This window comes from Lipotes vexillifer, unplaced genomic scaffold (assembly GCF_000442215.2).
Source record: "Lipotes vexillifer unplaced genomic scaffold, Lipotes_vexillifer_v1.1 scaffold1115, whole genome shotgun sequence".
Classification (NCBI taxonomy): domain Eukaryota; kingdom Metazoa; phylum Chordata; class Mammalia; order Artiodactyla; family Lipotidae; genus Lipotes; species Lipotes vexillifer.
In genome coordinates, this window is record NW_006792080.1 from 700,388 (window position 1) to 714,386 (window position 13,999).

Sequence of the window (13,999 nt, forward strand, 5' to 3'; positions counted from 1 at the left end):
CTCCATGGAGGACTGGCGTGAGCCATTTGATGAAGTGAAAGCCCGCCGGCCGCTGTCGGGTGAAAGTCCCACTTCGTCCGTTCCCCCAGCTCCTTGGCTTGCTCTGGGAGAAGCAGGAATCTGTACTTCTGAGCAGAGAAGGGTGGGGTGTGTGGGCACACCCTTGCAGCGGGCGACCTGGCCTCATGTCTCTGGGACTGGGCACGTGGACTCTAGGGTGCTGGGCTGGCCTGGATAAGCTCCCGTGCCCCCAGGATGTGCACTTTCGTGCTTGGCTTGTTACGTCCCACCTGCATTGTCCACCTCGCAGTGGGAAAGGCAGCGTTTCTGGAGGGGTTGAAAGGACCAGCAGGCAGAAATGAGTGACCAGGACCCTCATTCATACTTTGATTTCAGCAGGACACACCATCTTACATGGAGTACCGAGTGGGTTGGAGGTTTCGAGACAGCTGGGAACAATGGGAAAAATCATAAAGTTTCAGCTGGCCTGAAATGGAGATTGTGGCCCACACAGCTGAGTGCCATGAGACCCACAGAGAAAACTGCTGGGTATATATGTTTGAAGAAATGTCTCTTCAAATCCTTTGCCCATTTTTAATTGAGCTATTTATCTTCCTATTGTTGAATTGTAATAGCTCTTTATAGATTCTGGGTACTAGAACACTATCAGATATATGATTTGCAAATATTTTTCCAATTTTGTGGGTTGTCTTTTCACTTTCCTCTTTTGAAGCACAAACTTTAAATTTTTGATGAAGTCCAGTTCATCTATTTGTCTTTGGTTGCTTGTACCGTAAGTATCATATCTTAGAAACCATTGCCTAATCCAAGGTCACAAAGATTTATCCCTGTGTTTTCTTCTAATTGTTTTATAGTTTTAGCTCTTACATTTAGCTCTGTCTCAGAACCTCTGACTCAGTTGGTATCCTGAATTAATTTTTCTATGTATTGTGAAGTAGGGGTTCTCATTCTTTTACTTTCAACCTTTTTGTGTCTTTGAATATAAAGTGTGTCTCTTGTAGGCATCATGCGTTTTAAAATCATCCATTCTGCCAATCTCTGTCTCTTAATTGGAGTGTTTAATCCATTTATATTTAATATAATTACCGATGAGGTAAGATTTATTTCTGCCATTTTGCTCTTTGTTTTTTATTCCTCTATTCCTCCACTAATGCCTTTTTTTGTGTGTTAAATAGATATTTTCTCGTGTGTCATTTTAGTTCCCTTGTTTCTTTTCCTTTATATTTTTCTGAGTTGTTTTCTTAGTGGCTTGTCTGGAGAACACAGTATATTAATTTACCACAATCTAGTTTGGATTAATACCAACTCATTTCAATAGTATACAAAATCTTTGCTCAGTATAGCTTTATTTCCTCTCCCTCCTTCGTGCCATTACTGTTATACAGATGATGTCTGTATACACTTTGAGCCCATCAACATATAATTATCGCTTTATGCAGTTGTCATTTAAGTCAGCTAAGAGAGAAAAATACTACGAATGGAAAATTTATATTTTATACTGACATTTACACTGTCTTGTGTATTTACCTATGTACAGCAGTTACCTTTATTGGCACTCTTTGTCTCTTCATGTGGATTCAAATTTCTGTCTTTTCATTTCAGTCTGAAGGAGTCCTTTTAGTATTCTTGTGGGTTAATGAATTCTCTGTTTGTGTTTAACTGGGAATGTCTCGATTTCTCCTTCACTTTTGAAGAATAATTATGTTGGATATAGGACTCTGGGTTGGAGTCTCTTTTAACTCTTGGATATGTCACCTCACTGCCTTCTGGTCTGCATGGCTTTTGATGAGTTGTTAATAATATTAAGAATTCCTTGTACATGGAGAGTTGCTTCTTTCATGCTGCTTTCCAGATTCTCTTTGTCTTTGACTTCTGACAGTTTGATTATGATGTGTCTAGGAGCAGATCTTTTTGAGCTAATCCTACTTGGAATTTGTGGAGCTTCTTGGAGATGTAGGCTAACCCTTTGAAATCAGATTTGGGAATGTTTCAATCATTTTTCTCTTTGCCTATTCTTTCTGCTCCTTTCTTTCTCCTCTTCTGCTTCGTCCTTTCTATTCATGGTGATACGCTTGGGGGTGCCCCACAGGCTGCTGGGGCTTTTTCTTCGTTCTTTTTCCTTTCTCTTTCCCAGATTAGATAATCTCAATTGATTACCAAATAGGAAGTTCATTGTTGCAGATTCTTTCTTCTGTCTGTTCACATCTGCTCTTGAGCCCTTTTAGTGAATTTCTCATTTCGGTTATTGTTATTTGAATTTCCATTTGGTCGTTTTTTCTGTCTCTTTATTTTTATTCCCTATTTGGTGAGATATTGTTCTCATACTTTCCTTCAGTTCTTCAAACATGGTTTCCTTTATTTCTTTGAACATAATAAAAATAGCTTACTTAAAGTCTTTGTCAAGTAAGCCTGCTGTGGGCTTCCTCAGGGATATTTCTGTTGACTGTTGTTTTCTTTCTGCTTTCTTCTTTCTTTGCATGTCTCCGCATTTTTTGTTGAAAAATGGACATTTAAAATAATCTAATGTATCAGCTGTGGAAATCATATTCTCCCTCCATCACAGAAGTTTTTTGGTTGTGGCTTTAAAAAAATTATTTGTGATTTTTCTGAACTAACTCTGTAGTGCGTGTATTCTTTGTCATGTGTGGTTACTGAATTCTCCACTTGGTAGCTTAGTGGTCAGCCTATGTTTGGCCAGAGATTTTCTATTCACGGAACCAGTGCGTCTGCCAGTCCCTGCTGAGGGCTGTGTGTGTGTTTTAGGGCCTCGACTCTTGGCCGGGCCGTCTACAACTGCATCTTAGCCTTCACCTCCTGCCCCTGCAGATTCTCCGAGTCAGCCAGAGGTGAGAGCTTAGGGGCTCCTCAGGACTTTTCTGCACAAGTGCACGGCGCTGCACATCCACACAGTCCTACACACCCGCATGGTCATCTAGAATCCCAGGACTCCGTAGGTTCAGTGTCCCTGTGGACATGTCACTCCCTAGCTTTTCCTTTTAAGCTTTTTGGTTAACCTGTTGTTTGCCTCAGCTGTTACTCAGGCATCGGCAAGGTTCAACAGTTGCCTTTGATGTTTTCTGCGAATAACTCCAGGAGACAGGCTGTTTGCTTGGGGTGAGCTCTGAGTCAGTTCAAATGCAGACAGTTTTGATAGTGGGCTTTTCAAGGTAGCCACTGGACAGGCCAAATGACGATGGGGCCTTAAAGGAGCACCCACACCATGCTGCCACCCCCCGCCTGCCTGGCTGCTGGATTTCACCACAGTGGTGGGCTGTTGGTTTTCAAGGTATCATGGAGCTACAGGCAGGGCGGGACGGACGAGGACCAGCTAAGAGGCACAAAGCCCCTTTTGCTCGTACTGAGAATCAGTTATAAACACTCTTTAAAAGATTGCTGCACACCTTTGGTTAAACCCCAGAATTCTGAAATGTTGATTCTGACCATATTGGCCAGAATTCTCATCGCTGTTATGCAGGACAGAAATGTTGGAGGTCCTTAGCCGTTTTTGCTGCTGTAACATCTCTGACTGGTTTTTGACTCTTACTTCACATACAGTTATAATCAGTTTGGTTTCCCACCCCCAGTGGCTAGGCAGCAGCACGTTGGAAGGCGAGAAAGTGGATGCTGTAGCGCTGCATTAGCGCTTTAGTGGTGCATTTGTGCTACAGTGGTGCATCCGTGCTGTAGAGATGCATTGGTGCTATAGTGGTGCATTCATGCTACAGTGGTGCATTCGTGCTTTAGTGATGCATTGGTGCTATAGTGGTGCATTCATGCGACAGTGGTGCATTGGTGCTTTAGTGATGCATTGGTGCTATAGTGGTGCATTCGTGCTACAGTGGTGCATTGGTGCTTTAGTGGTGCATTGGTGCTACAGTGGTGCATTGATGCTTTAGTGATGCATTGGTGCTACAGTGGTGCATTGGTGCTTTAGTGGTGCATTGGTGCTACAGTGGTGCATTGGTGCTACAGTGGTGCATTGGTGCTATAGTGGTGCATTCTTTACCACAGTGAGTGTTCCTTCTTCCCACTTCTTTTCAAGCCAGAGAGACCTGCTTGGATATCAGAACAGGAGTCTAGCTGTATTGAGTGGGGAAAGTCAGGAAAGACCTGCTTCCCAGCTCCTCATTTTCTGTACCTGCTCCATTTAATGAGTCCTGTGCTCTGCAGACCCCTGTCTGCAGGCCCGGGCCCTGTTCTGTTTGAGGTTTGAGGGGTCTGTGGCTCTGGCAATTAGCTGTCCTGCTCTGGAGACCTCCTAGCATAAACCCCCGCTTCTGCCTGTCATCTTCCTATCCTGCACAGCTGGTGGCAGAATGACTTTATTAAGTACATCCTGCACTTAATTCCCCAAGGATGTCAGTCCATTAGGAAAGACTAAATCTGCTACCTGCAGCCACACAGCTGGTTTGGTCGCATCTGCCCAGACCTGGGTGGGGTCCAGGAAAGGTTCACAGTGGCTGCTCTTCAGGCCCACCTGATTCTCGGGTCTGGGGTCTGACCTGGAGGGAGGCCACGTCCTCTGCATGGAGTCGAGGGAGCCCTGTGGGTCTGCCTGCCTGGTGGGATGAGCCCACCTCTGAGTGGGGGTCTGGGTTCTGGGCGTCCGTCAGCATCCAGAGGCCTGGGAGGGGTCTAGGATAAGGACTCACGTTCCCCCAAAGCTTCCACACAGGGGCTGTGGGGGTCTGAGCACACTCCCGAGTGCTGTCGGGAAGGGCAGAGGGAGAATTCAGATTTGAGGAGGTTCTGAGAGTGGCCGGCGGGCCCAGACTGCAGAGGTCGTGTCTCAGCAGAGGTCGTGTCTCAGCAGAGGTCGTGGGAGAAGCTGCCTGGGGGACACCTGCCGCCTTGGATGGGAGCAAGGAGTTTACACCCTCAGCCTGAACTTGTGTTGTTTCTCTGGGCCCTAACCTTCTCGTCTCTGATATGGGGATAGTGGTTCTTCACTTTTATGAAGCCCAAGGTCAGAGAGAAGCAGGGGTTGCACTCTGCACACAGAGTCACATGCAGGTGAGATACTGCTCCAGGGAAGCTCAACATGCGGCATCGTCCTGCACTGGCCAGAGCGTCCTGTGTCCGTCAGGACCCCTCCGGCTGCGAGTGAAGGAAACCTTACTTTGCTTAACAAAGGGCAGGCGTGATCAGCACATGTGGCTTAAAGTCTTGAGATTCTGGTGAGGCTGTTTGGTCCAGGCTGGCACCATCAGGAGTGGGTCCCGCCACACCCCGTCTTTCTCCTTCCTTCTACGTGGCTTCATTCCCAGGCAGGCTCTCCTCACTCTGGGTCCCGATGGCCACAGCCTCCATTCTACCAGCTCCCAAACCCGGGGAAGTGGGCCCTCAAATCCCAGCCTGACCCACTGGTCGACTCCGGGTCTTGTGTCCTTCATGGAGCCAGTTGTCTGACTCTGAAAGTTCAGGCCTAGACTATGGCGCCTCTTCTTGGAAGGGAGTGGGGACAGGGCTGGGGTGGATGGGAGAATCTCGGCTCTTTTCATACTACATGAAGTGAAAGCAGGACGTGGTTTTTCCCAAGAGATTGGGGTACGGTCACCAGAAGGGTGCTGGGTGGGCAAAGCCATCAGGTGCTGTATCCGTCTGCTTGGGCTGCCAGAACAGAGTAACCTAGACTGGGGGCGTAAACAACGGACATTTCTCTCTCACAGTCTGGAGGCAGGTGAGTCCAAGGTCAAGGAGCTGGCAAATTCAGTTTCTGGTGAGGATTCTTCCCGGTGCGTGGAAGGCCACCTCTGCCTGTGTCCCCCCCCCCCCCCCCCCCCCGCCCCCCCCGCCATGGAGGAGATAGAGTGAACACCTATCTCCTCTGAGGACACTAATCCCATCCAGAGGGCCCCACCCTTATGCCTCATCTGACCCTTGTGACTCCCAAAGGACCCACCTCCAAATCCATCACATTGGAGGTTAGGGCTTCAGTATGTGAGTTTGGGGGACACATGACATGGCATAACCAGATCCACCACCCAGGGCTATGTCCAGTCAGCTTTGCATCCTCCTGGCCTCCAGAAGGCTCTTGGCTTTACTTGGGGATCTGAGCTTGTCCTCACTCGTTGCTCCCTCAGCTGAGAGCCATCTGCTGTTGCTGGTTCAGGCCGAGGCTATCCGCTTATTCATCATGTATTCCTTTGTGTGTCCGTCCATTCATTCAGCCACTCCTCACTGAGTGACTGAGTTAGGCGCCATCCTAGGGAATGGAGAAGCTTAGACAAATTGGTCTTTCATGGCCCCAAATCAAGGGGACCCCCTCTCCTTGCGAGGCCCTAAATTAGCTGATCCATTAAAAGTAGTTTTATTGAAATGTTATTGTCATACAGTGATGTATGCGTAATTAAAGTGTACAGTTTGATGTTTTGACCTAGTACATACCCGTGAAGCCACCTCCCCATCAAGACCATACCCATATCCACTTCCCAGAGCTTCCAGATGTCCGTCCCTTTGTCAATTTGCCCTCCTTCCCTCCTGCCCCTCCCCCGCCCACAGGCAGTAGCCATTGATCTGCTTTCAGCCACTATAGATTAGTTTGAGTTTTCTGAAATTTTTACAAGTAGAACAGACAGTCTGTGCTCCTTTTTGTCTCGTTCTCTCACTTAGCACAGTTCCCTTGAGGTTCATGCCCTTGGTTGCCGAGTGGTACCCGTCGTACAGATACACTCATTGATGGACTTTGGATTTGCTGGGAATGTTCATGTAAGGTCAGCACTGTGAAGGGACTGGAGGGAAACCTGACAACCTTGGGGTTTGTGATGTAGGAATCCCAGCACACAGAAGACTGGGTGTTTGGGAAAATGTGGGAACACGCTTGTCCTCGGACTGGCGTTTTCCACACTGTTCTGCAGGAAGTGGGTCCCCATTCTTGGAGAGCCACCATCTATATTGGCTTGTTAAAGGCTCTGAGAAGTCCTGCAGTGAGGAAAATCCAGTGTCTGACGAGCTGCTTTGGCCACACAACCTCCAGCCCCTTTTTGTCCTGTGATGACAGTGGAGCCCTCATGGAGGTGGGTTGATAAGCTCAGCCCTGCACCGCGGCGCTGCCAGCACACGAGGGTCAGGCGTCCACTCTCAGATACGTCACCCCAGTGTCCTGACATTTCACCCACCGGGTCCCACATGTGTTCACAAGGGACTTAAATGTTTTAAATTGTAAATGTTGCAAGCACACAAAAAACGTTGAGAGTAAAATGACAAGCGCTCGTAAACAAAACACGGTTTGTCAGCATTCTGCCTCTGTGTTTCAGAGAGTGTGTGCATGCATGTGTGTGCGTGTGTGATTTAAAGCAGCGGAACCTCGCCAGAAGCTGCCTGAGTCTCTTTCCCACCCTCCTCCCTCTGTACTGAGTTCGGTATTTCTCTGGTCCACGCGTACCCTTATTCTCTGACTGCCTGGGTTCTTGCATCGCTAAATAATGTATAGTTCTGCCTTTCACGTCTTATGCTTTCTGCTCTAAGCATGAGTCTTAGGTTTGACCCTTGAGCTGCTGCACGATATTCCACCCAGTGAAAGACCGCAGTTCGCGCTCCGTTACCTGGTTGGTGGACGTCTGGGTTGCTCCCCACTTTTCTCTGTAGTAAACGAAGCTTCAGTGACAATTTCTGTGGGTATCTCCTTGTTACACGTGTGAGAATTAGGGTGGAGTTGCTGGGTCGTGGGCTCAGGGTCTCTCTACCTGGTATCACAAAAGGGCGGACCCGCAGATGCTCTGTCTGCAGTGCAGGAGAGCTCCGCTTTCTCTGCACTCTTGCCAGTGGCCGATGTTTCCAGACATTCATTTAATTGTATGGGGTAGGGGCCCCAGGCCTGGACCCATGGGGGCCTGCGTCCCAGCTGTCCTCCCACTACGTGGGTGATTTGGGAGAGAGCCTGCACCGCTGCCCAGCTGAGTGCAGCCATGGCCCTCCCGCTTCCAGGGAGGAAGGCTCTGGAACGTTGAGGAGCTGACCCCTGCACATTACTCTAGGAAAGTGCCATTCTCAGGCAGGGTCCCCTGCAGACCCCCAAAGGACTGGTGACCCCGCCCCCCAAAGTCCAGGCCTTTACCAGAAGCCATAGCAGCTCTGACCTGAACTCAGCAGTCCCCGGTACTGAAGTCTCAGTGCTGGGGTCATAGTTCAAAGGTTTGCCAAGGTCATAGCACTGCCTGCCCCCATCCCTTCATGCAGAGAAGCCCCAATCTCACACTCGAAGGTCTGGATTTGGGGTGTGGTATCAGTCACCCCCACCCGATCTGAAAGATCACAAGGCCTCCTCTACTACCTTAGGTGCCACAGACCTTTGATCTTGAGGCTCACATATGCGGTGGGTTAGTTCTCACATCTGGCCTGGGTTTGCATCGAAGGTGGGTCTTTCTGGGAATCCCAGACTTTCAGTGGCAGGAAAATGCCTGGCCCATTGTAGGTGCTCAGTAAACATGCAGAGAATGGCACGAAATGCTCTTTTTTTTTTTTTTTTTTTTTTGGCTGTATTGGGTGTTCGTTGCCGCGCGTGGGCTTTTCTCTAGTTGCGGCAGGCGGGGGCTACTCTTTGTTGCAGCGTGCGGGCTTCTCATTGCAGTGGCTTCTCTTGTTGCGGAGCATGGGCTCTAGGCGTGTGGGCTTCGGTAGTTGTGGCACATGGGCTCAGTAGTTGTGGCTCGTTGGCTTTAGAGTGCAGGCTCAGTAGTTGTGGCGCACGGGCTTAGTTGCTCTGCGGCATGTGGGATCTTCCCGGACCAGGGCTCGAACCCATGTCCCCTGTGTTGGCAGGCGGACTCTCAACCACCACGCCACCAGGGAAGCCCCACGAAATGCTCTTTAGCTCCCACCTCCTTGGTTCCTACAGCCCCACTGCCTTTCCTCCTGTTCACTGGCCACCCCCTTCCATCTTCCGTGAACTACCTGTTTCTGTCTTTTTCCTGTCCTCTGGCTGGGCTGTTAGGCATCTTCTTTATGATTTGTAGCAGTTCCTTACATATTCTGAACAATAATCTTTTGTCAGTTATGTGCATAGCACATATCTTTCCCAGTTTTGAGCTTGTGTTTTCATTTTGTTTATTGTGCCTTTTGTCTTACAGCAGCTTTAAATTTTAATGTACACAAAGATCTCAATCTTTTCTTTTGTAGTTTGTGATTTTGTGTCTTATTCAATAAATCCCCACCAGAAAACTTAAAGATATTTTCATGTTTTTTTATAAGCCTTAAAGTTCTTCTTTGCAGTTTAATTCTATAATGTATCTTTTAAAAATACTGCGTGATTTGGATTAAAGATTCCTTTTTTTCCTGCAGGGATAACCGTTTCTATCTTCTGTCACCTACCCCACTGGTCTGCAGGTCTTTTCCTTCTGTGTGATCTGCATCTGGGTTCCCTGCTCTGTCCCTTTGGTGTCCTCTTACTGTGCTGACATCTCACCATTTTAGGTACTAAAGCTTCGTGGTCGATCTTAATAACTATCTTGGCAGGTCCCCACCCCTTTGTTCAGGATGTCATAGTTATTCTTAGTCCTTTGTTCGTCCACATAAATTTTAGGATTAGTTTGTCATGTTCTATAAAATTCCCTATTGGGATTTAACTGAGATTACATAGGGACTTCCCTGGTGGCACAGTGGTTAAGAATCTGCCTGCCAATGCAGGGGACATGGGTTTCATCCCTGGTGTGGAAAGATCCCACATGCCGCGGAGCAGCTAAGCCCGTGCACCACAACTACTGAGCCTGCGCTCTAGAGCCCACGAGCCACAACTACTGAGCCTGTTTGCCACAACTACTGAAGCCCGTGCTCCTAGAGCCCATGCTCCGCAGCAAGAGAAGGCACCGCAATGAGAAGCCCACTCACCTCAATGAAGAGTAGCCCCCGCTCACCACAAGGAGAGAAAGCCAGTGTGCAGCAATGAAGACCCAGCACAGCCAAAAATAAATAAATAAAATAATTGAGATTAAATTAAATTTATAGATCAATATGGGAGACTTGTCATTTTTACGGTGCTGAGTCCTGTCATCTGTGCACGTGGCCTATCTGCCTGATTTACTTTGGTCTTCTTTTATGTTTTTCAATAAAGTCTTATAATTTTCTTTACAAAGATCATACACATCTTTTGTTAGATTTCTTTCTAATCATATAAATGTATTGTTGCTGTTCTTGGTGCCTTTTTAAATTAAACGTTCTGACCACCGGCTGCTGTGCTCTGGAGATATGATTTATGTCTGTGCTTTGGCCTTGTGTCCTTTACCACCTGCACCAGGTTGTTGTAGGTTCTCTGGGACTTTCAGTGGAGCTGATCTTGTAACTTGTGCATGATGAAAACTTTCGTTGCTTCCGTTCCAATCCTTACGCATTTAATTTCTTTTTCTTGTCTTATTGCACAAGCTGAGACTTTTCGTTCAACGTTGAGTAGCTGTGGTGCTAGTGGGTGTCCTTGTCACGTTCCTGACTCTTACTGGGTCGTGCTCCTAATATTTCATCATTCATCATGACTCTGTAGTGGGTTTTTCGTATATCCTTTGTATCACTCTTAGGAGTTCTATTTTATTCCTATTTTCTTAAGAGTTTCTGTTGTGAATGGACATTAACTCATACTAAAGTGCTTATTGTACGTATATGAAGATGATCTTATGGTTTTTCCTTTGGTCTGTTGGGAATAAATGTGGTAATAGTTGTTTTTCATGTGAACAGCCTTACATTGCTGGAAGAGAGTTACTTGGGTCACCTATTTGGAGATGATTATCTGGAAGTGGTCCAGCCTGTGGGGCAGTTTTTTCTTCCGTGGAAATAAATGAAGGCCGTCTGAATGACAAGAGAGGTTTCTGTAGCAGGAGCGTCGGCCACCATCCCTTGCGTTCGGCCGAGACTCAGAGGCAGGCGGAGGGGTGGGAGAGCTTCACCCAGGAAAAGGGAAGGCTCCAGGTGTGCTGCTGGCCCGGGAAGCTGGAGATGGCACCCTCGGGGTCAGTCAGGGTCTCTGGTTGGTGCTCAGTTGGAAACAGGGACAAAATCAGGGAAGCTGTGCGTGACTGATCCAGTCCTGGCTGTTTGGGGCCGATTATGACCGGCTATTGTTTGGCTTCCTGGACCGGTTGCTGGAGGTTGTGGTCTGACTTGCAGGTGGCAGGCTGGCCACCTGGGCCCTTGTCTGTAGGTGGTGGTCCGTTTCCCTGGGCTGGTTGCTGCGGACTGTGGGTCCGAGTTCTGTCTCTGTATGTGGTCTGGCCATGGTCTGTTTGTGTATTCAGTCTCTGCCCTGTGAGGGGTCTCATTTTCCACCCACATCTGCCCAAGGCCAAGGCTTCTCCTGCAGGAGCCTTGGAATCTGAGCCCTGTTCTTGCGAGAGCAGGTTGCCCCTCGCGCAGCCACGCCTCCCCACCGACGGTTCTCGTGCTGCTGCCGCTCTCCCCTTGTTTGTGGCTGCTCCACTTTTCTCCTGGGTCTAGATCCTGGCACTCTCCCCATCCCCCGTTTTCTACCAGTTCCTCTTGCCTTTAGAGGAATATTTGTTGGATTTTATCTACTCTTTCTGTGTGTTTGCAGCAGGGGATTGTCAGGCTTTGCAGTCTGCCAGGTTGCTGGTACCAGAAGTCTCCAAGCATCTTTTAAAGTGGGAAGCATTTTCATTCATTTTTTTTGCTAAAAAACACTCATTAGCTGTGTCTTGCAGAGGGCTCGAGCTGGCAGCCCTGAGCAGGATCTGGCCCTCAGTCATGTTTTTGTGCAAAATGGAACCGAAAACGGTTTGTTAGAGCCCTGATGTAGGTGCCCTGCAGAAAGCACACCCTTGATGCTCGCCAGGTATTTGCAGTTTGTGGTCGACTGCTCACAAAAAGATCCCAGTCCCTCCTGCACCCTTGCTCCCCTGCCCTGTGGTGCAGCCCCTCCCATAGGGCCCCCCTCCCCCGCCTCTGGGCCGCTGGACCCGCGTTGCTCAGCGGATGTGGCGGGGGGGGGGGGGGTCTGGTTCCCAGCCCAGGTCTCAGGAGGCCCGTACCTTCCACCGCGGCCCCTGCACTGCCCACTGCCGCGTGCACCGGCCAGGCTGGCCTGCGGAGGACGGGACACGCGTGGAGAGAAAGGCTGTGTCGGGAGGGCTTCCTACTCAGGCTGCCCTCGGACGCCGCGGGGGGCGAGCCCACATCACAGGCTCAGTAAATGGCCGTGTACGCGTGTACGAGCCTCTTGGTTTGGGTGGCTTATTCTGCTGCGAAAGCCAGCTGGCCCAGGGCCCCTGCCTGCCCCTGTGCCTGGGTTTGCAGTCGTGGCCGCTTGTGTCCCAGACCTGGTGCTGGGTACCCAGCCTGGATGAGCAGAAGGGAGCTGCCAGGTCAAGCCCCTGCGCCCAGTGTTCCTGGGGGCCCAGAGCTGCTGCCCTGGACATGGGATCTGCAGTGTGAAAAGGGGGCGAGGGGTGGGGGATGGGAGCGGGAGTCCTTGCAGAGGGACGGAGGAAGGCCCTCAGCTTGCCTCGGAGGAGCGGGGGGCAGGGCTTGGGCCAGGAGTGGGGACAGAAAGGTGTAGGGTTGGGACCCAGCTTCCAGCCACAGGTCTGACGCTAACTTGCCGTGTGATTTGGGAAGTCCTGTCTCTCCTTTGAGCCCGACGTTTCTCATCGGGCTGCAGGGGGCCTGGGGTGAGATGCTGGTCTCCGCTCCCCAAAGAGGCCCAGAAAGCCCAGTGGCTGGGGGCCCTGCTGAGCTGGGTGTCCTGCGTTCTGGGCTTCTCGTCTGGTGAAGAGCAGACGCCTCCTTCCCTTCTTCCCGCTGCCCTCCTTCCTCCTCTGCTGTGACCTGGTCCCTGAAGCTTGCTCCCAGGTGGCCCACAGCCAGTCCCCACGTGGAGTCCCTGGGCTGCACAGAAATCCCCACTCAGAGCTTCCACTGTTGGGGGCCCAGGCCCTTCTCCTCTTTTGGTAAGTGATCTGGGAAGACCGAGCATCCTCAGGACCGCAGGGACTGAGCGGATGCTCTGAAATTTCAGGTTTCAGGAGCCTGGTCCAGAGCAGTTGCTTGGGAGCACGATCTGTCAGAGACACGTGGCAGCAAGCGGCAGAAACCCACCACAAAACCGCCTAAGCAGAGAGTGATTTTATGTTGGTCTGCGTTGCTTAAAGGCGAAGGGTAGATCTTGTCAGGCTTCAGGCTGCAAGGATGCTCTGCTGCTCAGAAGGTGCTGATCTCACACCCCCTCCCCCAGCTCGGCTCTGCTCTGCTCATCCTCTCCCAGGTTGGCTGAGTTGGCCGTCGGCCGCTCCAGGCTCACCATGGAGCAGGGAGAGAGCGTCTCCTGCGCAGCAGAGGGCCGAAGACGCTGAGGGTCAGCTGCACCTGAGCCACCGGCTGACGGAGGGAAAGGGGGTTTTGAAGGAAAGTGGGGGCTGGTGCCACAGGAAGGGGGAAGGGTGCTGGGCAGGTGAAGATGACAGGTGTCTGCTCCTCGGGACCCTGGACGCTTCCAAGTCCTCCTGGGTTAGTCCTGTGTCAGGTGGGAAGCGAGAAGGGCCAGGGCACAGTGTGTAGCTAAGGACACAAGTCAAGAGAAGACGGCACCCCAGGGGCACTGGAGAGGCCTCCTGGGTGGGACCAGGGCTACCCGGGAGTTGGGGAACCAGGCTGCAAGCCCCCTCAGACACCGCCCACCCCCACCGGAGGGATCTCGGAAAAGCACACAGCTCACCTCCTGCTTAAACCCCTGGGGGCAGCCTGTTGCCGCCTGCACCTCCAGGTGAAGGTCAGACCCCCGGTGACCTGCCCTGGGCCCCACCCTTGGCCTCCTTGCTTACTAGCCCTCCACGGGGTAGGTCAGGTTTGCGCTCCAGCCTGCACGTCTCCACGCCACGTCCCTTACCTGGCCACACTTGCACAGAGCAAGCAGATAAGAGGGGCGCGTCCTAGGTGCCAGGCATGTGCCCCCATGGCCACGCCCAGCAAAAGCTGCAGTCCTGTCTTCTGTTGTGGTCCATCTTAAGAGCAGGAAGAGGCCCATTTGTTTGCTTTCAGCAGG